Here is a 25,941-nt window from a genome sequence, read left to right as displayed (position 1 = left end):
TAAATGTTACATTTTTCAAAGAATTAGAAAAAATAAACGAATCTTATATATTCTATCTTTCTTATTATTAATAACTTTTAAAATGCTAATATCTGAAAAATAAAATATGACTTCAGATATGAAATCAATAAAAATTATTTTGTACTAAACTAATATCTTCAAAACAATTAAGAACAATTGGTGGTTTAATTAAAATTGTTTACATTACAATTATATTTCTTATCGAATTGATGAATCTAATATTAAACTATATTACACTCTGTATCTCATTAATATAGTGAATATCACCGTTCGAAATTCGCGTATAAATAACAGTTTACATTTTATTTCAATTCGCAATAACATCGCGAGAGAAACCAATATATGAGCGATATAACGCAATTGCCAACATTTACACATCATTTCTTGCTTCCTTTTACAAGTGGAACTTCAGAACGATTGACGATTGCATGTTAACGTGTCAAAAGAGAAACTATATACGTCGCAAATTGCGATGCAAAACACATCAGCGATACAAATCGCAGCGTACTTTTCCTTCATCTGAATTTCGCCTCGTGCGGGATTATTCGCGGCTCGCACACGAAGATCTATCTCTCGATCTAAAATTCGTCGCGTCTAGATGCGCCTCCGGGGTCCAGGGTGATACAGTAGTACCGCGTATGTGCCATACGTTGCATGGACCGGGGAAAAGAGAGAGAGAGAGAGAGAGAAAGGGAGAGAGAGGAGTCATGTGGACGCTCGTGTGACACTGCTGTCTCGTATCGAGAAAAATTACCATATCATGCAAATCCGGGCACGAGCCCAAAACACCTCCGGTTCGGCGCAACGGTCCCCACGGCTACGGGTACGGGCGGTGGCGGGTGGCACGTCGGATAAAAGTTGATAGAGCGTAACGCATTTGTGCTGCCAACACGCAATTCCGGCCGACCGAAACAACAGTGACGAGACGACCCTCTCTGCTTTGTGCTCTCGCGCAGTAGATCGCTCGAAAAACGGCATGCCTGACGGGATACGAGGGGACGATCGGCTCTAATGGAAGCCGTCCCGCGCGCTACATCAACGATTTTTGCGCCAATATTGATATGTCCGCTAAACGCACAGTTTATAGTCTGTATAGAGGCGGACTCGCGCACGGATTGTGTAATATGAGCCGCTGTAAACGATATGCATTTTCCTATAAGGGCGCGATATTTCCGAAACAATATGTCTCGTTTGTATTGTTCACATAATTTTCGTTTTTTATCTTTTTCTTAACTTTAAAAGCTAATAATTAGATCTTATAGACGTAGTACAAAGACGAGCATGATACTGATAAATGTCTTCTTTAGAGATCACATTTCGCATTTAACGTTTTGATTTTTACAAATTATTATTAGTCTGTATAAATTAAATAAATAATTTTTATTTATTTGAATAAATTACTGAACCAAAATTACGTTTTATTATTCTATAATTTTCAGCAGATATTATTTAAAAAAATTTGTAAGAATTATATTACAAAAAGAACAATTTTGTGTTTCTTCACGCAGAAAATGTTATTTTTTTAAATATTTTATTATTAACCAAGCAACATGCCGCATTTTCTATAAAACTTTATAGTATTTTCTAACGGTTAAATGCTTGATCGATTGTACGTCATATTGATCCGCAAATAAAACGAGAAATATTTTAATGCACATTTTGTAGAATCTGAAGATATGGGACATATAAGATACAGGCGAGATATGCGATATGGCGGGGAATAAAAATGTGTCCGGAATGCGTGTCGATTTATATAGCGTGCATCCTGCAGCGTAAACATTATCTCTACGTGGTCTCACGTGTGCCATTCCGCGACACGTACATCGATAGCATTTTCCTCGGAGCCATTATTGTTGGATCTTCGCCTCATCTCGAAGTGGCTCGTCCATTATTGAAAGAACAATAGCCTGCAGCTGCGAGAGAAGTCGGGGAAAACGTAGACGCATCGCAGAAAGACGAGCCACTCCCGGGTTGGAGCACCCTTGGTGATCGTTTCCTCGATCGCTCGTTACTTGTTCTCGACAAACGCAGCACTTATATACGTAAGATATACATCGGTTCCATAACTGATGCTTTGCCATTTACCAAGGAGTAAACATTATCTTATTGTTAGGCAATTACAAACCTGCAATCATAATACAGATCAGTGTACAATGTCAATATAATGATGTGATTATTAGTAGAAAAAAAAATATACATGCATATATAAACCCATTGATAAAAAATGAAAATAATTTAAAAAGATATGTTCTATTAGAAATAAGTATAACTCTTTACGTGATAATTATGTCCTACATAAGAAGTTATTGGAAAATTATTAACTATCCAGTAATATAAAAAGAATTATTTTTATTTGTATAAAAAAAATACAATTAGAAGAATTATAATCTCTGTCACTTATAGTAACGCGAATAGTATTTATTTTAATAATTTTCTTAAATGAATACGTGTTGTCGCAATCTAATGCGCATGATAATGGTAACTAATTACCTAGTCAATTGCACAGTCGTGTTCGCATTTACTTGGCACTTCCTCCACTCAGAGATGCTCAATGCCGTGACAGTTAATACCGCTATCGATCCCTCTGCAGCCGCGTTCGTAATCGGCCATTATCAACGTTAGTACTTCGTCCGTGAGCTTCCGGTTTCTAGTAAACTCTAGTGGATTTACAGGACGGTGGATTGCACCGACGTGTTTCCCCTGAAAATAAAAATCCAGTTTAAACCACAAGTTGTCGTGAGTGGCCACAGCCGGGGTACTTGTCGTTCAGAAAGTGGAGATCAAGTAACGATGCATTCCACCTCGTTGACGGAAATTACACCGGTCAATACACGTCGGTCCAATTACAGCGACTGGGGTACGGTAATTGGGGGAGGGATGTGGGTTGGAGGCTGAGTCGTAATCGGATTACACTTTGAGAGTACCGTAATCCACAGTTTCTCTCTGTTTCTCTCTCTCTCTCTCTCTCTCTCTCTCTCTCTCTCTCTCTCTCTCTCTCTCTCTCTCTCTCTCTCTCGCAAACAATTAAATTTCGCGGTATTGGCTATATCTCTGGCAATTCTCCAGGACACGAGCCACCTCCTTTACGCGGCCATTTGACTTTTATGACGCAGCACTCGGGAGGTAGAATCGTGGGGTTGAATTCAACGAGGTAGGATAAGCAAACCAATATTTCGCGCGACTCTATGCAGGTTACAGAAGGTCCCGAGATTACAAAGCACTGACCCAGCAATCTTTCGCTTCTACCTGTTTCTGGTGCATCGGAGTATCCAGATTACTGAGTAACAGAGAACATCTTTGAGAATAAAAGATGCAAGTAAAACTAAAAGAAGCAGGGAAAAAAAGAGAAAAAAGAAAGAGAGGAAGTAGGTTACACGGTAAAGGGTCTGAGATAACGACTGCAAAAACAATTGGATATTGTAATATTATGTATCAAATGAAGATTGAAATTACCTGCCTTTGTGAACTTTCAGTTAAATTATAAAAATCCAGTAAATTAAAGCGATATTACTTTCTACCATCATCTTTAAAAAAGTTACGAGTCTGCTATAAAAATACGCGTATGGAAAAGAATTTAACTATTCCTATAATGCACCTTTTATATGAAACATAACGTAATGAAGCGATATATTTTAAATAGATTCATTATACCCATATACTTGCAGTTGTACATAATGTTCTACAATTGATTGTATTACGAATAAATGCGCGGCGTGATACCTCGAATAAATATAGAAGTAAATGCAATCTGAATTACAAATACCGTAGAAAGAAAATTCGTTCGAGCGAGATGCTTCGTCGAATACAAAAGAACGAACACGACGAGCGCGGAATAAAATCTAAGCATCCCTCTCTCACGAGGAATTCTGTTGAGTCCTTCGGGAGCGAAAAAGAGTTGGATGTCGCTTGGCTATGACACACTAGTAAAGCGTTACTGTCGAAAGGACTAGCATGAAACCCGGGCATGTCGGGCGTATATTTCCGCATCAAAACCGGGACAGCGTCGTATCGAAAGATCGAGAGCATCGTGAAGAGAAAGAACTCTGTGTTATGTACATAGGTACGAACATCTGGTACGACTCGCGAGTTAACAACGGTCGAATAAATTCCCGGCGATATTTTCAATCCCGCACCAGGAGCTCGTCCGGGGGATCCCAAACGGAATTCTCGCAACATGAAAAGTCGCACAAATGCAACAGAAACGCTTGACGTTACATACAATGGCGGAAGGATTTACATAAGAACAGGAGCTTAAAGTATAAAACGATCTCGATCCCGATGCACGCGAGATGCAATGCTGTAACATGTGTATTATGTCTTTATTTGTGCCACTGCAGCATTGGCAGGAAAAAAAAATAAATACATGAGTATTTTTAAAAACTTTGACATATTCAGTAAAAAATTATTTAAAATTTTAAAAATAATCATCAAAAATACAGTTATTTTAATATAACTTCGAAAGTTAATATTCAAAAATAGTTTTAAAATTATTAATGATACCTTCAAAACTGATACCATCATAATTTTATTCCTCTTTAATATTTTTCATAAAACAATATATAATATTTCACTTCTCGTGTACCTTCCTAGATCTCATATTTAAAAAACGATTGCATATAGATTTACTTGAATTTAATATGGATCGAACTCAACGATTAATGAAGCATTCTGTGTAATTCTATTGCTTATGCATGGTGCTCGTGCTACGCACTATCGCTATCAAAACTCTATTATGCTCTAATTATAAGCTTATGTTTTTATGTAAATCTTCGCGTGTGATTTCTGTTACATTAAGACCATCTTCGATCGACAAGTCGACAGCTGCCGGCTCAAAGCTAGTTCTAGTAACCCGATTCATGCAGATTGCCCGAATTGAATATCGGGATTAAATCCGGCTCGACTATCTCCGTATAACGGAAGTTCCCAGGCGGTAACTTGGCTCAGAGATCTCGGCGATTCCCTCCGCGAGATAGTCCCTCGCTCGCGGATCGAATCCCGACGATCTTATCCGCGACCGACGTAGCTACGCACACTTCTCGAACCATCTCCGTAATGAGCGTTAAATCCAATTTGCTAACGCAAGTAAACTGATAATAAACTAATGGAAATGAAATAAATCTCGAGGCTTAGGTCGGCGACCGTAAACCTAATTTACGTAGTTCTTTTATTTCACGGCGCGGCTTTGATATCCTGAAAACGACTACACTCATGCAAATCCCCACTGCACTGCCCCAAAGTCTGATTGCGATTTTAATTGTCATTTCGCGCACGCACGAATCTCTCGTTTGAAAATCGATCTCGCATTTTATCTCACGTGATTTGATATATCTGAAACGAAAACTTAAATTCTTCCACTTCTGCTACCAAATGAATTTTTAGAATGTTATTACGTTAAAAAATGTAATATTTTATTTAAACACTTTTATTACTCTCTCTCTCTCTCTCTCTCTCTCTCTCTCTCTCTCTCTCTCTCTCTCTCTCTCTCTCTCTCTCTCTCTCTCTCTCTCTCTCTCTCTCTCTCTCTCTCTCTTACTTATTTAAATATTTTATTCACTACCTAAAATAAAAATATGTTATTCACTTGAAGGTATTTACCGATCAGAAGCATTTCGAATAACTGTAGCAGAATCATTTTATTCTGCAGCAGAGGGATGTACTGTTAACACTGGTTCAATGATTTCGAAAGCCGACGTCATAATGGTAAAAAGCAACGCTTTCCTTACGTATATATATCCAATGTCGCTCGACCCACTTTCCTTCGCATAACAGGCGATGCAAATTTTTGTCGCGCCGCGCGATCGCGAATGTTATTGCTTCGCGGTCTACTTCCGAAGCAAATACCGCGACATTCTTTACGAACAGGAACGAGTGCGAAAACTTCGCAAACAAGATATAAATATCGGCCATGCATAGATACCGCAACAGTATTACGGGATTTCACGGCCCTCCATCGCGATTTACTCGCCCGTCAATTTTTTACGGCTGAACAGATGTATTGAAAGCTCAAACGGTGTTTTCATTATTATTGAACCTTTCGTCTGCTACGGCACAATGGGCAATATAGATTAGAAACGGGCGATTTCTCGTTCTATATATAGAATCCAAATAAGAATCTTATTCATCTATTTTATTCATCTAAAATATGTATATTTTATGGATTCTCAATTACATCAGACTCAGAAGAGAACCAAATAAAATGCTTGATAGATTCTTATTGATTTAAGATATTTAAAATTGGAAAAATGTTGTAAATACATACATGCAGATAATTACAATTTCTGTTATTACTAATTTCATAATTAAATGATCAGATAAAGCTTATCCATATGGGTTTTAAAACAGGATGGTTCTATAAATTTCTTTTTAGAAAATTCATTTTCCCACGCGCGACAAAGAAATCACAGATCTGTGAGAAGGTATAGGGTAAAAGGGAAGAGTACGCTTTACACTCAATTAAAAATTTTTTCGGGAGCATATCGTCGTTGTTTAAATGTCCGATTATTTCGCGAAGGTGGATTATTTACTTTTATCCGAGGATGAAAGAAGGAGGATTTATCCCATCCTCTTGTCCCACCTCGTCATACTTCCTGACGTAGCGAAGTTGCGAGACGTAGTGAAGTTGGAGAAAAAGGAGGACAGATTTTAGCAGATTAGAAACTCTGCTTGCTCTTTTTCGTAATGACGTAGGGGGTTCTTCCTCGACGAGGAAACGCGATCGCGCGAGTTGGCGAACACGATGCGGGACGCGTCACCGAGTCAAGCCGAAGAGAGGATGGAGGGTTAGCGATGCATACCTCCCTTCCCCCTCCCCACATGTAACGGATGCATACGAACTCCGCGAGGTACTCGGATACGTCCCAAGTACATGCGCAATTCGCGAAACTTTCAAGTTTGGAAACTTACCAACGGGTAAATGGTGATGGTAGCTGCGACGACGTACCTTACGAAGGGGAGGACAACGCGTTTCCTAGCCCAGCTTTATATTTTAAAACTTGGCAACTATGGCTTTTAAGAATTTTCAAGAGCGCCCAGTGCAATTCCGCGCAGGACTGCCAAAAGTCTCTTGGGGGGTGCAAGTGACGTCCTCATCTGTATAAACGAACACGTAAAACGTATCAGGAATTGAAATTAATCGCCCCGAGAACGGGAATGAGGATAATATGTGTAATAAAAGAGAAAGTAAATCTAAATTGAGTATTAAAAAAGATAAAATTCTCTGCGAAGACACGTTAGAAGTCGTATATTGTTTTGCTATAAAAAAAGAGCGACATTCTTCTAAGTCAGATTGGCAAAACACAGATCTCATAAATAATTTCTAGAAGAAGTAACGTAACATTTTATAATCAGAGAATAAATTATGGCGTGATAATGGAAAGTTTAAGTTACTCAAAGAATAAACCATTGTTTGCCAAAATTTCGTTATTAATTATTAATCATGTTAAACTTCAAATTTTTTATCGATGTCCTCGCGATAGACACTGAAATCGATAGAACTATCTGGCGAGCACCAGGATGCAATAAATATATGGGCTCGCACTCAGGGGAACAAAGTTGGAAACGAAGACAATTGCATAATAAATTATTCATGCGCCTATTGTCACGAGAGCCAATCCGGCTGCGTTGACGGCCGACGCTTCACTAATGCATGGTCCATCGCGATCAACGCGCATTCAACGACATTCAAAATCGTGTACGTTTCCGGTGGCCGTTTTGGAAGTACAAGCTTTCACGAAGCGCGACAATTTGCATAAATTATGCAACCATTAACTTCGTACGTGGCCGTTCATTCAGTCTCGCTTCGTCATACTCGTCGTAAAATTTGAGAACTGGCGCAAGCTCTAACTTTATTCATTTATACACTTGCGGTTGTCATCATGTCATCAGCATTTTACGCTTCGTATTTCATTATCTTGCTTACGGATATTGTATTCTGAAGAACTACGAATTTTAACAAACGCTATAGAAACAAGCCCGAATTTAAAAAATTTATATCCTAGCTGTAAATGTATAAAATGATAAAAATAAAAAATAAAACTTCTCCAGCAAATTACAAAGAAATATATAAAAAACGTTGTGTATTAAAACTTTTTAAAAGAAATGATATATTTGTTCGATTGTTCGATATAGGGTAAAATAGTATTGACGGCATTTAGTAGAGAGGCCCTATAAATAACTCGCAATGCCAAGCCATAATTTTCCAGCGCGAGGCGAACCATAGCCGTTAATATCGACCGATAAAGCTCCCAATATGTATGCAATCAAGAGGAAGTCGATCGTTTCCAAACTATCGAAGAAGAATGTGACGGGGTGTGACAAGAAAATTGCTTTTAAACCACAGTCGCATCCGCAGCTACCTGTTGGAACTAACTGCACTTTTCTCGCCCTTGTCCCTCGGTTTCTTCGTTCATTTCTTACGGGATGTACTTGGACAAGATCGATTCCATATACTTCATGAAGGAACTCCTTCCGATTACTGTCTATGTTTTCTCATTGAGTTCTCATAACTCTTTCCGTTAAAGCGGGATTTACTACTCTACTCTGAAATAAAACGTTCGATTTAAAAGAGGAAAATAGTATCAAAGATCAAGGAATTTAAAATGATTAAACTGTACATTACAAACGTATGACCTAAAAGTCTAAAGTATTTAATAATTTAATTTAATTTTTTTTAGATAATTTTGTGGACTTGTTGACTTTTAACTTTTAATCGTTTTACGTTCATTGGTAAACCAGTTCATAAACTATAGTATAATATAAAATTGTAATCGCGTAATAGTATCAAAAATAAATCTGTTAAATGAAGCGCACTTGTGTATAAAAGATTCTTAGCTTAATATTCACCATTACACGAATACATTTCTCATCGAATATGGAACTGGGACAATGGTGATTTATCGAACTTTGGAACTAATAATTTTTCGGAACTTACGCGCGGCAAGACATACATTCATGCAAGAAAACGTGTTCCCCTTTCTTTCACGTGTAACTATAAAAGATTATCAAAATGTCGCGAACAAAATCACATTTTTCGAAGTTGATTAACATTTAATTATGTAATGCAAAGTTTCGGTTTCCGTCTGCGTAATGCAACTCCGTAATGCAGCGCGCATTAGGAGGGACATGAATTTCTTGGCTAAAGTGCAACCACATAGAGATGCAGCTAGTTTACGTTCGACGTAGCATTGCGGCCTCATTTGCCTCTAATGTGGCAAGATATTAGAGAAATGAAGCGCTTGCGGATCGTAATCCGGCCGAGCTAACCGCTGGATTGAAACGCGTATCCGTTTTCATGTCAATACTCCATGAAATGGACCTTCCACCTTCCCTTTCCTCTGCATCGTTATATCAACTTTTTAGTAACGAGTTGCCGTCTTTTCGTGTTCCTTTTACATACTCTACTTAATTTCCACTCATGAATAGAGGAATACAGATCTCTCGTCGACGAGTTTCCCGTCTTGATGATGTTATATCAGTCAAAGCGGAAACGCGAAAGGGAAAAGTAGAAAAAGAAAATGAAAAAGAAAAAAAAAGAAGGGAAGGATGATATGGACTAAAGAAAGGCGCCGCGAGAAATCGCGAATTCAATGAGACGACACGCCCTTCCTTGATCCTCCGCGAAAAGTCGTCGACTTTGAAGCAGTTAAGAGCGTCGTACTTTCCAATAAGCACTTCGACACTCTCTCTCTTTCTCTTTTTCAAAAGTCTCTCCGGAAGCTGGATATTACGATCTTCGTGCGAGAACTCTAAGAGCTTCGACTTTTGCTCGCGTCGGCGCCTTGAAAAATCGACATCGTCGAAGTGTGAGCTCCATTGTCATTATTGGTATATCGAACATACGTATATACATTGAGAAGAAAATGTCTTTGTACCGAACCGTATTTGCAAATCTCCAATAAGTTCCGATCCGACGATCTGTATTATTCTTCAAGAGTTATTTCCATTTTATGTCAAGCTCGACGATTTTTCTCTTCTTCCAAATGAAACTTTCAGAACCGCAAGAACAACAAATTAAAGAAACGAGTTATTTTATTACTCATTTTCTTAAATAGAGTCGCGAAACGATCACGAACAGATTTAAGAACACTCGATTTCACTCGAATTGATGGGAAAATAAAGAATGAAAATGAAGGAGCAGAGTGAAATTCTAAAAAATGGTTGAAAATTCAGAAGATAGATAGGATATGAGAGATGGAGGAAAATTTAAGTAATTACGATTCGATAAAGCTGAGTCTCACAAGATGAAATAACGATGGGAAAAAATCCGTGCTAAGAATGGAACGTCTTCTTTTATTTTGAATCAATACTAAATTCTTATAATGCAAAGAGCTTCTTCACAATTAATGTGACTGTTCTGAAAAGTTTCAAAATTAATTGTTGCTTTTTCGAGTCGTATATCATCCCAGGGGATTACGTGTACTTCGCATAAACTTCGCGTCACAAATCCGACATGGCACGCTACGCTAAGCAACAGAAACAAACGCCGTCGTATAAAGCGAGTACAAAAGGCATGAATAAATCACCGGGGCAGGGTTGGAAGTTTGCGGGTCGAAAGGAAACTTTTCATAGGGCGGTCGTCGATTCTAACGTGGAGGTAACTCACCGGGACAAATTCAAGGTACGCCGCGCTGGCGTTACACAATTTTTACACAAACACGACCGTAATTCCTATCCGATCGCGCGCTTGTTCGTTCCAGTAAATATATAGTGGCATTCGTGGAGGTGACTTCGTTCGCGAGTTCCTTCCGATTCCACTCGCGCTGAATGTAATTGGAAAACGTTTCATCACACGAGGAGCCGGCAACCGCACAAAAATCGTGGGAACCGGAACTTATCGAGCCCCCGTAAGATCGCTTAATGCGTACCCAGAGATGAGATATATCGGCGGCGTATCCGGTTAACTTGTGGTTTTCTTTAAAACAGTCACCGAGCAATTACCGATGGTTTCTTGACTCTGAACTAGATAAACACTAAATCGGATATAGCGTTTGCGACAATTTTTGATTCCGCGATGCAATTGGGCGAGAAGAAATTAACTACCAATGCAATATAAAACGTTATATATTTAATTAAGGTAAATTTGACAATTGACAACTAAATTAAATTATAAGTTGATTAAGTTATAAGTATATTATAGAATTGTCTATTTTTCATATTTATTTTTATCATAGATAGTTACAAGCGATCGGAAACAGAAAACCGAATTTCAAGTTCCAAAGATAACCCATGTAGAGGAAAAGCCTGTGATTTACGTTTCAATATAACTAATAGAGAAGAAAATCCTGTCACAAACGACTAGCATAATGCACATAACCCAATTTCGTGAACAAATAGACAAATCAAATCTTGATCTAACCGCATCCACTGTTATTTTGCAAATAAAATAGACAACAAGCGGAGAGGAGAAAAGTTTTGAATACAAGGCAGTTCTGCGTACCAGTTTTGCCACGGATCGGGCTTCGAGCGAGGAGAACTACCATTTTTCACACGTAAACTGTAGGTACTATGAGTGAGAGAAATGTAGATACTCTGCAGATAGTACAGCTTTTGTCCGAAAAAAATGGTGTTTCTTCGCGAGAAGCTGACCCAAAAAAAAGTTATATTTAAAACTGCCCCCGAAAAAAATGGTGTTTCGAAACTATCCTCCTCGCTTCTATAATACCCATATATTTCGCTCTGTCGGAGACAGCGTCTCTTTTAGTATGCTCGCATACAGGATCCTTATTCGATTTCCACGGGTACGGCTAATTCTTTCCCCGAAGTTTGCGGCAAATTACGCAAATGGACGGTCACAATCGAGCACACGAGTCGACTAACTCGTGCGGAGATATCCAATCGCGTCGTAGGCGGATTGCTGAAGGCTTAGACCGTTCCCGGAAATGAATGCGGAGACCCTTCGGTTCGCTATAAATCATACGCTCGGTTACCCATCATAGGCGGTAGATCCACTTTGACAAGGATTTCTCTATGATTCGCGCCAACGGAGAAGCCGTTCGAGTTTGCGCTCGTCTGGAAACTAGGCCTCGCTCTGCATTTTCCACGACAGAACCGTCGTCGCCGCTGCGGTGCGCTTGCTATTCTGATCGCGGGTTGGAAAGGACTCGAAGCCCGGTGCTCCCACTAAACGAATCTTTAGGCATAATTACCGCTAGACAAAAAATCCTAGAGAAATGCCGAGCACGTTGTCCGGCGGACCGACTGACGGACGGCAAACGTGATTTTCATTCCGGAACACGCTGACGAAAAGCGCCTTTTTTCGCGCCACCCAACCGTCGAGAAACTTTTCATGCATGAGGCGTGCCGGGTCATTAATGTGTCATACGCAATCACGACGTCTGTAAAAAATGAACTATCCAGTCGCTGTATCCATAAGCTTATGCGACGCGGTTCAAGAACGGGAAGATGCAAATTGTTAATGAGAAAATTATATCCACAAATAATCCATTAGCATATGTAATATTTTCTGTCACTATCAAAAGATATCTCAAATAAGAAATTTTTAGATAATCATGATCTATCTCCTATTTTTAGTAATCATTTAATTAGATAAAACGCATTATCTTCAGAACTTAAACTTTTTGCCCTAAACGTATCTGTTCGGCAAGCACGTATATTCTACCGTAATGCAATTGTAAGAAGCGATCGCTGTCAATGGCAAATAGTTTTTATGGACAATATATACTGCGCGCGCGTATACATGCGAGCAAAAGCACGATGGAAGCTCATCCTTTTCCAGAAAGAAAGAGAATGGATCAATTCTACTCTGTTTGTTTTTGAGCATGATGGGAATTTATGGCGGGGAGTATGCCCGACGCCAGTCCTCTCGCGCAGCAGATGGTTACAGCACGACGCCGAGATAAGACCAAGACAAATTCTCCGCGGTGCGGTGGTGGCAAGAAGAAGAAAAAAAAGAAGGATGGAGAGACGAGGTGAAACGACACGAAAATTCGTCACGAGAAAGATCGATGTGGCGTAAATGCCACCGCGCAGCGACGCTCTTGTTAGGAATCCACTTTCTTCATCCTCAGCGAAGAAAGTCTCTCGATTTTATCCGGTTAAGAAAATCTACTCCGTAATAACAGCCTGACGACGGCATTTAATAACATTGGACGAGCATAACGGTCTCAATCTTTCGACAAAAATAGATAACTAAACTGAAACAAAAGATCGTTGAGAAAATCGAACGCGATCCGCGAGAACTTGTCCTTCTACATTTTTATTATTTGCATGCGTTTATTTGTTTGCGTTAAATAATCTCGATTAAATTTTTCATGATCGATTATATTTATATTGATAATTCTTAAAATCACAATAAGTAACACTTCTTTTTGCAGAAAATTTTTACATATTTGTATTGCTACCATAGTATAAGATTACTGCATGCTTCTTCAAATACAAAAAAATTTTAATAACATATTTATAAATTGGTTGCAATTTCTGCGATTTAAATAATTTTACTATTTAGAATATTATTAATAGCATAATTTTACAAACGTTACATGATATTTTTAAAAACACACTATTTTTCAAAACCTTTTGCGCAAGTTTCTGTTATCATTTTTCTTTCATGCATAAGAAAATGTGGCGGTATACAAGTGTTTCCTTTTACAGCGTCGTTTGCGCAACTACACTTGAATAAATGAGCAAGCTTCCCGGCAATCTTTTCAACAAACAAAAGAACACATAGATATATTTATGTTTATATTAGGATTTACGTGAATTTTCTACGCACGTCCCTCTTTCCGAATATATACGCGTGCCTCGTCGCCCATACGTACCACGGGTAAAATTTTCCGAATTCGCGAGATTCCGCTCGCGACTGCACAGCGAAAGGCGCGCATAAAGTACCGCAAGCGCAACATTCTTGTGCCCTTATCGTTGCCCTAACTAATTATTCCAGCCCTCAAGCGCCCACTCTCAGCTATGCGGTGACAGTATTAAATCTAGCGATCGAAAGTCGTGGCGAGGATCGCGCGTCGGAAGGGAGAGATAATTTTTTGGGGGTGATTTCTCCCCGCGTCGGCATCGACGAGATAACTCGGTGGCGCACGTTTCCATTAGCATCGGTTAAAAGTGCTTTCCATTAGCAGCGCCGTCGGGCCACGTCGAACAAAAGGGTTTGGGTACGAAAGGCGGGCGTGCGCGATAGCGGACCGCTGAAACGAGGACGACGACGAGAGAGGGACGGGGGATGTTGGTGGCGGCCGTCGAGGTCGAAGGGCGAAAGGACCGACAGATAATGGGTCTTGCTGCGGGCACCCAGTCTAGGCCAGGCGCGCACCTACTCAAAATAATATCGCAGGACGATGGACCGTCATCAATCACGCTGCGTAATGAAAAGCCCAGTCGGCGTTAAGGGTGTGTACACGCGCGCGGACGCGCGCACACGGTTCGGGGTTGTAAATGACGCGAAGGGCGGGGGAGGTGTTAAAGCAATGCGCAACCACGACGTTTGTACGTAAGAGCGGGCGTAGCTATTAGTCCGCATCGGATTATCCTGCTATTGTCCGAAGCAATCTTGTCCCAACGTTCGCGCTGCTCCTTTCTCGCTTTCGTCCTATGCGGAAATCTAGTTTCCCTTTTCTTAAAAAAGTGTACCAACTCTTAGCTTATTAACGTGCTATTTCATGAGTTATTATTGTTATTACCGGCGCACCTGCTGCAAATCCAATACTAATTTCAAATATCTATTGTAGCTTCTCAGTCACGATTTACTCAGTAACGCGATCACTTTGCATAGCAATGTGTAGCCTGCTCGTAGTTGATTGCAGCGATTACGCAATAATTTGTGATCCATATACTCCATTATTGTTCGTATACAGAGTCATCTTTTAAAGAAGGAAACGTTGCTGAGGATTAATCCTTTGTCCTTCCTGGTTGAAACGGTTTAATTAGAAGGAGAACAGTGAACTGTTCTCCACCTGAAATAGATAGACAGAAAAGATATAGAGAGATAGAGAGATAGAGAGAGAAGGGGAAAGGTCGATGAAACAGGAGCTGGATGAACGTTTCCGGTTTTCCACTTCCCAGACAGGTTGCGTACTATATGTGACCCTACCCTGCATAGCGAACAGCTTAGTCTGCAGTGACCCGTAAAATGATCCGCCAGAATCTTAGCTGTGTTACGAGAGATAGTTCCTGCTGACGGTGTAGATCTCGCCGCAATAGAACTTGTGATTAGCTAGTTGCACAGAGAAGCTCGTCTGATAGGCATTTTACTGCGTTGCGAAGGCCTGCTTACCAGGAATGCACTTGTGATCTGTCGATCAATCGCTTCTGAGGCTTCCCTGTGAACCTGACAGGACGAACAGCTGAAGGGCCCGGATCTTATCAAACTTGCAACATAAACACTATTCCGATACCGAGACTAACGTCTTTTTGGAATGAATCCAAAGGCAATTCTCGATAGTTGACATTAATACATAGCATATCTAATTATTATCATAGACTGTTATTCATGTTTTACACGCTTTTGTTATTTTATATATTATTTCGTTATTAATTTGTATTTATTATTATAAATTAACGTACATTACTTGTTCATATTTGAACTCCTTTACTCGTATAGATATTTATATTCTTGACGCTCTTATTCGAAAAAATTCAACGCGTTATCAGCTACCGCATTTTAGATTTGGGGAATAACTCTCCCAAATTGCGCGTAGTTTGAACATTCAGAGGGGGACAAAGTTTCAACAGCCAGCAGAGATATGTTGTTTCTCAGTCATGAACGCGTTTCTGCGTGCACGTAATCGCCGATTTATATCAGAGAAATGGCCAAGGGGGACGAGTTTCACGCAACGCGCGTTTTAAACATCACCTCGTAAAATGGAACTTTCGTACTTTTTTACATGACAGTAAAGATACGCGAACGAAGTTATTAAAGTCACCGAGCTTACCTTTTCCTCGTAAAACGCGGCGGATCCTCAAGCTCCAAATGCGTCCATTTAATATTATATAAGAAAATATGTGATGGGGTAACTCCGGCGGTTTTAAGACGATTCATCATGGACGTATTTCGTGTCGGATTTTTATTTATTTCGGTATTCCAACTGCACCAAGTTTAATCGACTATAATTATATAATATTTAATGGATATTAAAATTGAGGCAGTAAAAGATCGCGAATTTGTGTTTAACTAGGTAATCTGGCAACTTGTCCAACTACTTGACAGCTCTTCATTATGGCGACGTAAAACACGCCGAAAACAATACAGATTTATGCCGCTACTTTTCCAATTATACGATCTCAAATGTCGTGCAGAATAATTAAAAATGCTAAAAAAATGATCAAAGTATGTTACTCGCACGAAATAATGTTCTAATCAAAGTCAGAGTTGTTGAATGTATAGCTGTGTTAATATTAAAGATTATAGAAGACTTTCGGATTGACGTACCCACACAAAATTAGAATTAATAAAATAATCTTGGTATCAATTTTTCCTTGAAATATCTAATTTAGGGCGACTCTTACAGTGCTACCAGGAAATCTGACGAATAATTTAATTATAATTCAAATCTACGAACAATCGGTTTTGCTAATACGTCGCTATTAAGGTGAATAAACACGCGCACGCATCGTAGTTAGATAGATAGAAATGATCTCGTGAAATCGGAGCTGCAACACACAGATCCATACATTTTAGCATTAGTAGATATAACACCATAGTGGTAGTATGTGTAAAGCGACCGCGCATTCGCATGATTAGAGTGCTTTTGTTTCAATCTCATAGTTCTCGCGAGGTAATAGCGACATGAATTCGGATCTACATAGGACGTGTTTGCGTATACCTTTAATTAGCGGTCGCGCTCGTGCAGCAGTGCGCGAGAACGAAGAATAGGCGCTGTTAGAGCTGCTTCGAAATTAGAGACGACCAGAAACGACAATTGCAGAGCGATAACGTGGCCGTGTCGATTTGTTCAAGGGCGACGAGAGAACGCCTCTTACGTTCGATGACTGTGCTCGGCAGACAATGGCTAATTGGAAACAAGTAGCACTCGAAACGTGTCGATTCGTCGGCGTGAACGCCGCGCGAATCGATGAAACGGTGTCTCGCCGTTAGCATGCCGAAAACGCAGTGTTTACGCGAGCTTGCATTGTTCGTAAACGGAACGATCGCGCGAAAAATAACGGCGGTAATCCAGCCACCGCCGATTACGTGCCCCGGTAATTAGCGGTGATTCCCGGGATAACAAAGCTTTATTTTCATCGTTGTTTATTCAGCGAGTTAAAAAGCTTCTCGAAGAGTGGGTGATACTTGGAAAAACAAACGCGTTTTCATTGCAAATATTTGTACAAGCGAAAAGACGATATCGATATCAGAAAATTAATAAAATGCTCACAGCTTGTGATTACGTTTCGCTGGGATTTTTGATTCTTGGGTAGCTGGTTCCATTTTAAGTATCGCTATGTAAAAAAGATGATAAGTTTTTTGCATGTTTAATAAAATATGGAAGATAAATAAAATACAAAACAAAATCTCTGCAGCAAAGTAAAATGATATGTAAAGAACGCATCGCGTTTAAGAGATTAATCACAGAAATTTCGAAGAAGTTGAAACACTTTTGCAAGTTATACGTTACTTTACATAATATCAAATAATTTCGGGAGCTTTCTTCTGCCTTCCACTGCGACGCAAAGTTTTTCTCACTCGTGCAATATCACTTCATTCCGCGACTATCTAAACTAAACGATAACTGGGAAGTTCAACAAATTTTGAACGAATACGCACAGTCCATGCAATCAGGCAATGATGTCACTTGGAACTCAATTACCGGAGTGCTGTGTTGCCGCAGATTGCTAAACAAATCGGCAACGAGCGACTATGGTTTTCGAAAAAGTCGTCAAATGGCGAGCGCACGGTAGAAACGGCATGAGTCGCAAAATTTGATTAAACTAACACGACTCCGCTAATGAGTTTAAGTTCCGCGCACGAACTCGACGATCGCGATATTTTCTCGTGGGTCGTCGAATGTCGTAATTAGTGATAATTACCATCGGAGTGGACACAGCAGTTCAGTATTTCATTATCGATAATAGTCGTCCCGTTTTACGACGTCGAAACGCTGCTGCCTGGCGCGAGGCTGAAAATGGGGTCGGCGAGCGAGCCGGTCAGCGCGCACGAGGGCGAAAAGTCAATCAGAAATCGGGTGTTGAGGGCCAACTCGGGATGGGAGTCGGAGGGAGAAGTTGGTCGGTGGAAATGGCGGATTAACCCGAATAATCTGTGGAATAGGCGAGAAGAGGAAAACTGGGAGAGTGCATGTCGTGCGCGTGTATACGTGCGAACGTGTGCGCTCGAGAGAGTGGGAAAGAAAGGACGGGGAATGTATGAAACGGGAGAGAAATGACGGAAAAAGGGATGGCGGGAATACATGGAGCGATAGCCTTGGACCAGGCCAGCCTGAGAGCGAGTTCGGAACGCCTTGCACGTGACGCCTGTACAATCCGCTAATTGAAGGAAAGCAATTAAAAATGTTTAATCGAACGTTCGTTTATGGCGCAGGGTACGGGAGGGATGGAGATATCCAATCGCGCTGCCGTCAATTTCTATCAGCGCCGCGTGTTGTCCGACTTATGGATTATAGTCTTCTCGTTTTACTTCTAATAGCATGAAGCTTATCGATCAAATATATTGATATCGATGCACCGATGTGTATTGTTATGCCATATTGCATAGCGTTGTTGCGTGAGATTATTATCCCCTTTTTCCCCTTTTCACTCACACGCAGTTATGTATACATTCCATAATTCCGTGTAATTCCACGTGGTATGGACAAATTGAAAGAGATTTTACGGAGAAATGTGTACCCATGATTTCTATTAACGAAATAAAAGCGGAAATCCAGCAAGATATCCCTGCCGCATGCAGTACTATTCGACTGCCTCCAGTTGGAATAATCGAATGATTCGAATGAATTCATCGCGCCGCGGCCGGTCCTGATTACCCAAACATTAATTATGTAGAATTTAATCAGTCCTCTTTGATCAAGATATAATAGACCTGTTTAGCTTTCGTCTGTATATTATACATATAAAAATATAAACAAAAGAATAATAGGTTCTTTTTTTATTAGGCAAGAGACAAGACTCTACTGATAATATATAAATCCTTTTTTTCATACTACATTTAAATTTAATACAATTTAACATTCATTATAAAACTAAGTATCTTTTCTGATAAATATGAATAATTAATAAACTATATTGTTACATTTACTCCGGCAATTTTAAACTTTTGTAAATAAATATTAATAAAAGAAAACACTGTTGTACATTATGTCAAGTATTTCATTATACTTCTTTGAACTGTGTGAAGCTCAGGTTGTAAACATCCATTAACAAAAAGTTCTCTTTATACAAACTGTGTAACGATACTGATCTTTTGTCATAGTTAAACATGACGATGCGTTTAATATGAACCTCTTATTTACCGCTTATTTTTACTTTTCATATTAGGGACATTTTTTAAGATGTGTGCTCTCTTTTTATTTATCCTAATTATCCAAGTAAATTAAACTTATTTCACACATAATAGAGAATAAAAATATTTTTTAAAATAATTTACAAAAATGTGTCCCCTTTAGTTTCGTTAAATTAGCGGGTATCATAATCTGTATATATTTTCTATGCAAAAATTATAACTATTATATGCAATAATATTTAAATTTTTGCATATACACATTAGCTGTCATTTCTATAAATATGTACTATAATTTCATGTAGGATATCACATTGCCAGTAAATTATTTTTATCGCGAATGAAATTATTGCAAAGATTTCTCTTGAAACGAAATTTTCATGAAACCTCTCGTTTTTATCTGCATTCTCACTATACTACGTTATAACCAATTAAGTTTATAACGCAGAATTAACGTATCGTTATGTGTATTAAGCGTGATGTAAGAAGCTCATAGGATATTAAAAACGAAATGAGATCTTAGAATATCATTCTCTTTCCCCTGTCTTGTCAACACGTGCATGGGGCGATGCATTTTCCATTTCCTACGAGTTTGCGTGCTCTCGTGCCATTTCCGCGAGTTTCATCTTTTTCTTGAAGGAAAACATCATGACTTCATAACGAGCTGGCAAGATGCCGCTCTTTACGCAGTCGGAGCACACCGGCAACGTAACTTAATTATGTGCCATATTGCGAGACTTCTGATGGAATAGCTAGGCAGAGTTCTTCTTCTGGAAAATTATAAATATTTTCATTGGACCATTTCCCGGTTTATCGTGAAAGAAGCCGGAGCCAAGATCGCGATTCGTCGTCATTAACGACGAGGGTGGAAAATGCGGGACTGATTATGATAGAGCGATTACATTGGGATAAGAGGCTCCTCTTCGTGTATTCGCGAAGCGTTACGCCGCATTTTATGTCCCCCGTTTTAATGACCATCGTGCTACGCTGCATAATGCAAACATCTTTTTTTTTAAGCATGCACGTGCGTCGTACATGATATTAAAATATAAATACCGCCATAAAAATTTAAACACTGGCCGTTTTAAGCAGCTCAAAACGGTAATAAATGCAATAAGTTATTTTAATGCATCTCTTAATGTTCTCGGTTTTAAAATTAAATTTTTATGCAATTTTTATACAATAAACATGTATTATGAATTTTATGTTATGTATTAGCGTCTTTATATTAATCTTATAATATGTATTTATTAATATATAAAATTTATATTATATTATATATATATATATATATATATATATATATATAATAAAACAGTGCAATATAAATTAATAAATACATCTTGCTATTAATAATATAATTAGGATTTTGTAGATTATGTTATATTACGTTTATTTTTCGGAGTTACGTAAGTGTAACTTTCCGCAACGTAACTCAATTTTTTTATACTATACCGTTAATTATGTAATGAATTAGTAAAAAGGGATTCTTCCTCATTTTCGGAAGCAGTTCATCGCGCTTTTATATAACTCAGCTTAACTGAGTATTATATAACTGAGTTATATAAAAGCGCAATGAGAGAGAAAGAGAACTGAGACTGTTTCCCAGAAACGAGGACGAATCTTCTCTTGTCGTACCGTCGTTAATAACTTTTGACCCGGTGCGTAATTAACAGCGTGTTATACCTTAACATTAAGGAGAATTTGAGCTGCGCTGCGAGAGAACGCTTGTCGTACGAACCTCAGGCAGTTGTTCGCATTGTCCGTATTGTTCGGGAAAACAATGCTAGTAGAGACGAATGGACCACGGGCGTTGTACGACGACCTGTGTGTAGAAACTGTCGGTACGATGTGGAATCCGGTGACCACTCTTGTTTTCCGGGTTTTGGATCTTGCTCCATGAGTTCGAGATGATAATCGCCTAGTTCGGACAGCTCAGCGCGCCTGCAAAGAAAGCTCAATAACACGACAAATTCTATGTAGGTAATCTAATTCATCAGAGTACGTCTGAGCGTCAAGTGAACTCGAAACGCAGTAATGCATTCAGTTTTTATTCAAGAAAACGTAGATGCAACTTACAGGCAAACAAAAGTATCTCGTTGTGGATTGCTGTTGTTTTAGGAAAGCGTGTTGTGAAAGATTATTCATCAGAATGTTTTTAAGACAAAAGATATTTTCCAAAAAATATCCTATCTTTCACAATGTTAATTTTTATCACAGCGTAGAAAAAAACAAATATTGATCATAGAATTATCAATTGTGACTGCGTTTGCATCGGAATATAATTTTAGAATATGTTGTGTGAAGAAATACACACAGAAAAGTGTTTAAAAATCTCAAAACTTTATTAGATTTCTATATACGATAAACACAATTAATTTTACACTTTAAATCCATATAACTTTAACAATCCAGATATTTACATATTACTTCAATACATATCTTACATCGCCCTATATTTGCGCTGTGCAAAAATGCAAATTAATTATGCGTATCATTCTTTATTAAAGTACCTATATGTCATTCTTTGTATACGATTACGGTAGAAACGTCCGTTTCTTTATTACTATAAATATTATTAATTTATAGTAATTTGCTTTTAATGTATGACTTTTTATTATGTTAAAATAATCTCGGACTGCAAATGGGAAGAGTATAATTCAAAATATTTCAGTGAGTGCAGTATTATTCCCGACATTCCATTACCGTTTACTGCGTTAGAATCAACATAATATAACACAAGGGCCGTGTGTAATCTTTTTCATGGACGTTAGCCGGAGTACACAAGAGGCGGATTGTACATCATGGCATTACATCAGAATAAGCTAACAGCGTTCTGACCTAAATGAGAGTCGAAAACATTAATCTACTTCGTGATAAACCGTGTTTTTGCGACTACCGGCGTACAGCCGGTCGCGGAACCTTTTTAAAAGCGAACTGTGAATTGAAAGGCGACGAAGCGTATTATTATAATGGAATACCTGAACATCAGATATACCGTCTGCGACAAGAGCACTTTACTGACGCAAAAAGATGGCAAAGCAGAGAGGACTTAAAGAGCCATTTAATTCGAGATGTTTCAACGTGAATTGCATATCGAATGCATCTTCAAGTATGTCAACGTACGTCAAATGATATTTGTTGCAAAATGTAAAAAGTTTGATAGATTACTTTAACACGTTTAATTTATAATTAATTAATATTTTGCTGAGAAAGGCACGATATCTAGGCTGCGAAATACTATTAATTTATATTCGTTTAAATAACTTTATCGATTTCGATGTAATCGTAAATTTCTGCTATATATAGATCGCAAAATGTATTAGATTAAAGCGATATTACGAAACAATTATGAAACGCATTCATTACGTTACACATCACTTAATACACTACTTGATACAGATTTTATGAGAAAATTTATGCACGTTTTGATTAGTTAGCTTAATGTTCCACGACTAACTCTTTCAACTCGTTTCTTCTATCAATTGTTCTAACCAGACTTCTTCATGTGTTAATAATAGCCATGCATACATAAATTGCAAGTTTCCGATATATAAATCGTTTATCCCGATAATTTCTCAGAATCCTTTTTCTTCGTTCTTCATTCATTTCACGAATTTTACCATTGTGCATCGATTAAATTAAAATTATTTGTTATTACTCTTAGCATTTCACTTTTGCGCTATCGAATTTTTACTTAAAAAATCTATACATTTCGCAAACTGTTTCTGCATAATTAATTACAAAGAGTTCTTACGAACGGATTCATTAATTGTTGAGGAAAACAGACTTTTACGAACAGACTTTTATCGTACCTTCATGATATAAACTATGATATCTGACAAAGAGCACTTGGGACTCTTGCAATATGCAATTCTCTTGATTTTTTTGTATATCTAACTCGCGTATAGCGCGTGCTCAAAACTCGGGTTACATCATCGGCGATTTATTCGCGAAAAATTTTTTAAAAAGCGGCGCTGAAATAAACACTAAAATAAACTGAGTTTTCCTCTTTCCGCCTCGTGCGTTATCGCGTTTGCCAGAGTTTGGACTCTTTTCAAATATACTCCAGGCACTCCGGTCACGTGTGCGTCCTATAAAAAGATTTTTTCTCCATATTTTTTACGTCATATACGCAACGTATGCACTTCTCCTCTCTCCTCTCTCTCTCTCTCTCTCTCTCTCTCTCTCTCTCTCTCTCTCTCTCTCTCTCTCTCTCTCTCTCTCTCTCTCTCCCCCTCTCCCTGGCACTAAAATCTCTAACATTCACGTATAGTCGAACGTGCCACGTATCTACTTTGCCTTATATACGATACTCGATACTGCTAGAACGCTGCAGTTTCAGACGATGCAATTTGAGAGTCAATATCGCTCCAAGTTTCTCAAGCTTAAATTAAGAATTCAATCCGATAAAATACTTATTTTTCAATCGGAATATTCGTCTAAACAACCATTTTATTTACAAAAGCGAAAATGCCATGGAAAAATATTTGCAAACGGCCTGCGAGAATATTGGAAAATCGAAGTTGGAAAGCACCGCGGAATATTGCGTATAATTATGTTGTATTTTTATCAATTTTTAACCATTCCTCGCGTAATCACCTTTTCTCGCAACTCTTTTATTTTGAATATCTCAGTACCATGTGCGTAAATTAAAACTCCGTTCAGGTAACATTCTTTTGGAATTCAAAGAACAAGTTGTTGTTTTCAATTTGCATAGTTAAAGTTTGTAGAGAAAGTTTGTAGAGAAACGCGAGAGAAACGCTTCATTTTCAATAGCTTATTACTCGAAAACCATCCATGAGTCGCCATTAAAACTGACGGCATTCTTCTACGTTTGGCCTTTAGCATCGATCACTAAACAGAAAAAGCGTTCAATGCCCGCGATGACATTCTATATAACCGACGTAAAATGAGGAACAGAGAGAACAGAGGCGAAGAGGCAAATCCATCGTGGGTACTTTAATTCGAAATTGATTTCTCCTGCCAGGACCTCCCCCTCCTTCCCAGTACCACTCTCCCTTCGACCCGGGTTCTTTCTGCCGTGTCTCGTCATCTCTAATCTTTCCGATCGATTTAAACTCAATCGTTCTCTTGCCCTTCCTCTCACCGTAAGTTTCCTTCCTTTCGGCGTTCTTCTTTGGAGAACACCTCTCTCCGTTCACCCGATTGCTCAGGTTTTTCCTTCCACCTTACTGTTTCGCAACTGCCTTTCGTGCGACTTCGATGCATCTCCCCGACCCCGACGTCCGTGCCATTTCACTCTTAAGTAATTCGCCGAACCAAAACGATCTTATTCTCGTCCATTTCCTTCAATTTCATTTCCGCTCGACAAGCGGCGACGGCGGCACAGCGATATATGACGATATCGAGTCAACGACAGAAAAGGTAAATGCAGCAACGAATAAATTCACGAGAGATGTTGTTGAATAAAATGCAACTTTCTTTCTAAATATTACTTTTATTGTATTCATTTATCGTTTCGATTTTAAACTTCTAAATGATGACAGCATAAAGAACGTGTTATCCAAAAAATAGCAAAATAAAATTATATTAAGGTAAATGCACCAATGCTTGGACACGTATAATACCTATGTCTGGACATTTTTATCATTTTAGTCCTTGAGTAAATAAGTTATAACGCGAATTAAAATCAAAGAATCAAAGATAAAAATATTTCTTTTGTATTATATTTTCATCTTTGATTTTAATTCACGTTATTCTTATTTAAAAACTAAAATGATAAAAGTGTCTAGACATAGGACTTAAGTGTCCCGGCATTGGTACATTTGTCTTATAAATGTATATTCTATACTTAAAGTGGCAACTTGAAAATACATTGCAGTAAGATATTTTAAAGCTGCATTAAATTATTTGCAACGCGACACGACTTCAATCCTCTTCATCTGTACTTTATTCGTATTATAAATTATATTCCATTTGGACAATAATAGAAGCGATAACAGACAGAAGAAGCATATACATTTATATGTAACATTAGAAAATCTGTTATATCGAGAACAAAACAGAAAATATCGTAACGAGATGAAAATACCGAACACGACAAATGGGATCCACTTCACTTTCAATTATACGAATGTTCCTGCTCATTAGTGTCGCAATGGACCTAATTAAACGTGTAAATTGGACACTAAATTGGTCGTTTTCAATTGCTTCGATGCTGCATCCCATGTGTCATTATCCACGGCAAATATAGTTTGTGAATTAGAAACGCGCAGGGGTTTAAAGGGCCTTTACTAGAATTCAACGCAAAATAGCTTAAATGTTACTGTTTAAACTCATTATGGACAACGAATTTACTAATCGCAGAGCTAGTCCATTTGATCCCAAATTAATGTGTTTATTGAAATCTAATATTGAAACGTCTGATACCATATAAATTATATGTTGATAGTGTGCGGAATAACGTAACGCGCTATTCGCGAAGAACCATTTTTCGACAGCAAAATCGACAGCTTGTCTTTAAGACAAGAAAATTGATT

At 38.4% G+C, this 25,941-nt stretch overlaps 1 long non-coding RNA gene across 1 annotated transcript in view; it reads right to left on the bottom strand.

Annotated features, from left to right (window-relative positions):
* Positions 1-1,486: 1,486 nt before the first annotated feature.
* LOC139780583 (uncharacterized) overlaps positions 1,487-25,941 on the bottom strand; it is a 98,366-nt gene continuing 73,911 nt past the window's right edge. Inside the window, exons 2-4 of the long non-coding RNA XR_011720278.1 lie at positions 21,180-21,382; positions 2,512-2,721; positions 1,487-2,146 (exon numbers count right to left, since the gene is read on the bottom strand). This is a non-coding gene — a long non-coding RNA (uncharacterized lncRNA). The remainder of the gene's footprint in view (positions 2,147-2,511; positions 2,722-21,179; positions 21,383-25,941) is intronic.

Source organism: Temnothorax nylanderi, unplaced genomic scaffold (genome assembly GCF_030848795.1).
Source record: "Temnothorax nylanderi isolate EJ_2023f unplaced genomic scaffold, tnyl_v1.0 TNYL_tig0285_pilon, whole genome shotgun sequence".
Lineage (NCBI taxonomy): Eukaryota > Metazoa > Arthropoda > Insecta > Hymenoptera > Formicidae > Temnothorax > Temnothorax nylanderi.
This window is presented reverse-complemented; position numbering and strand designations above follow the sequence as displayed.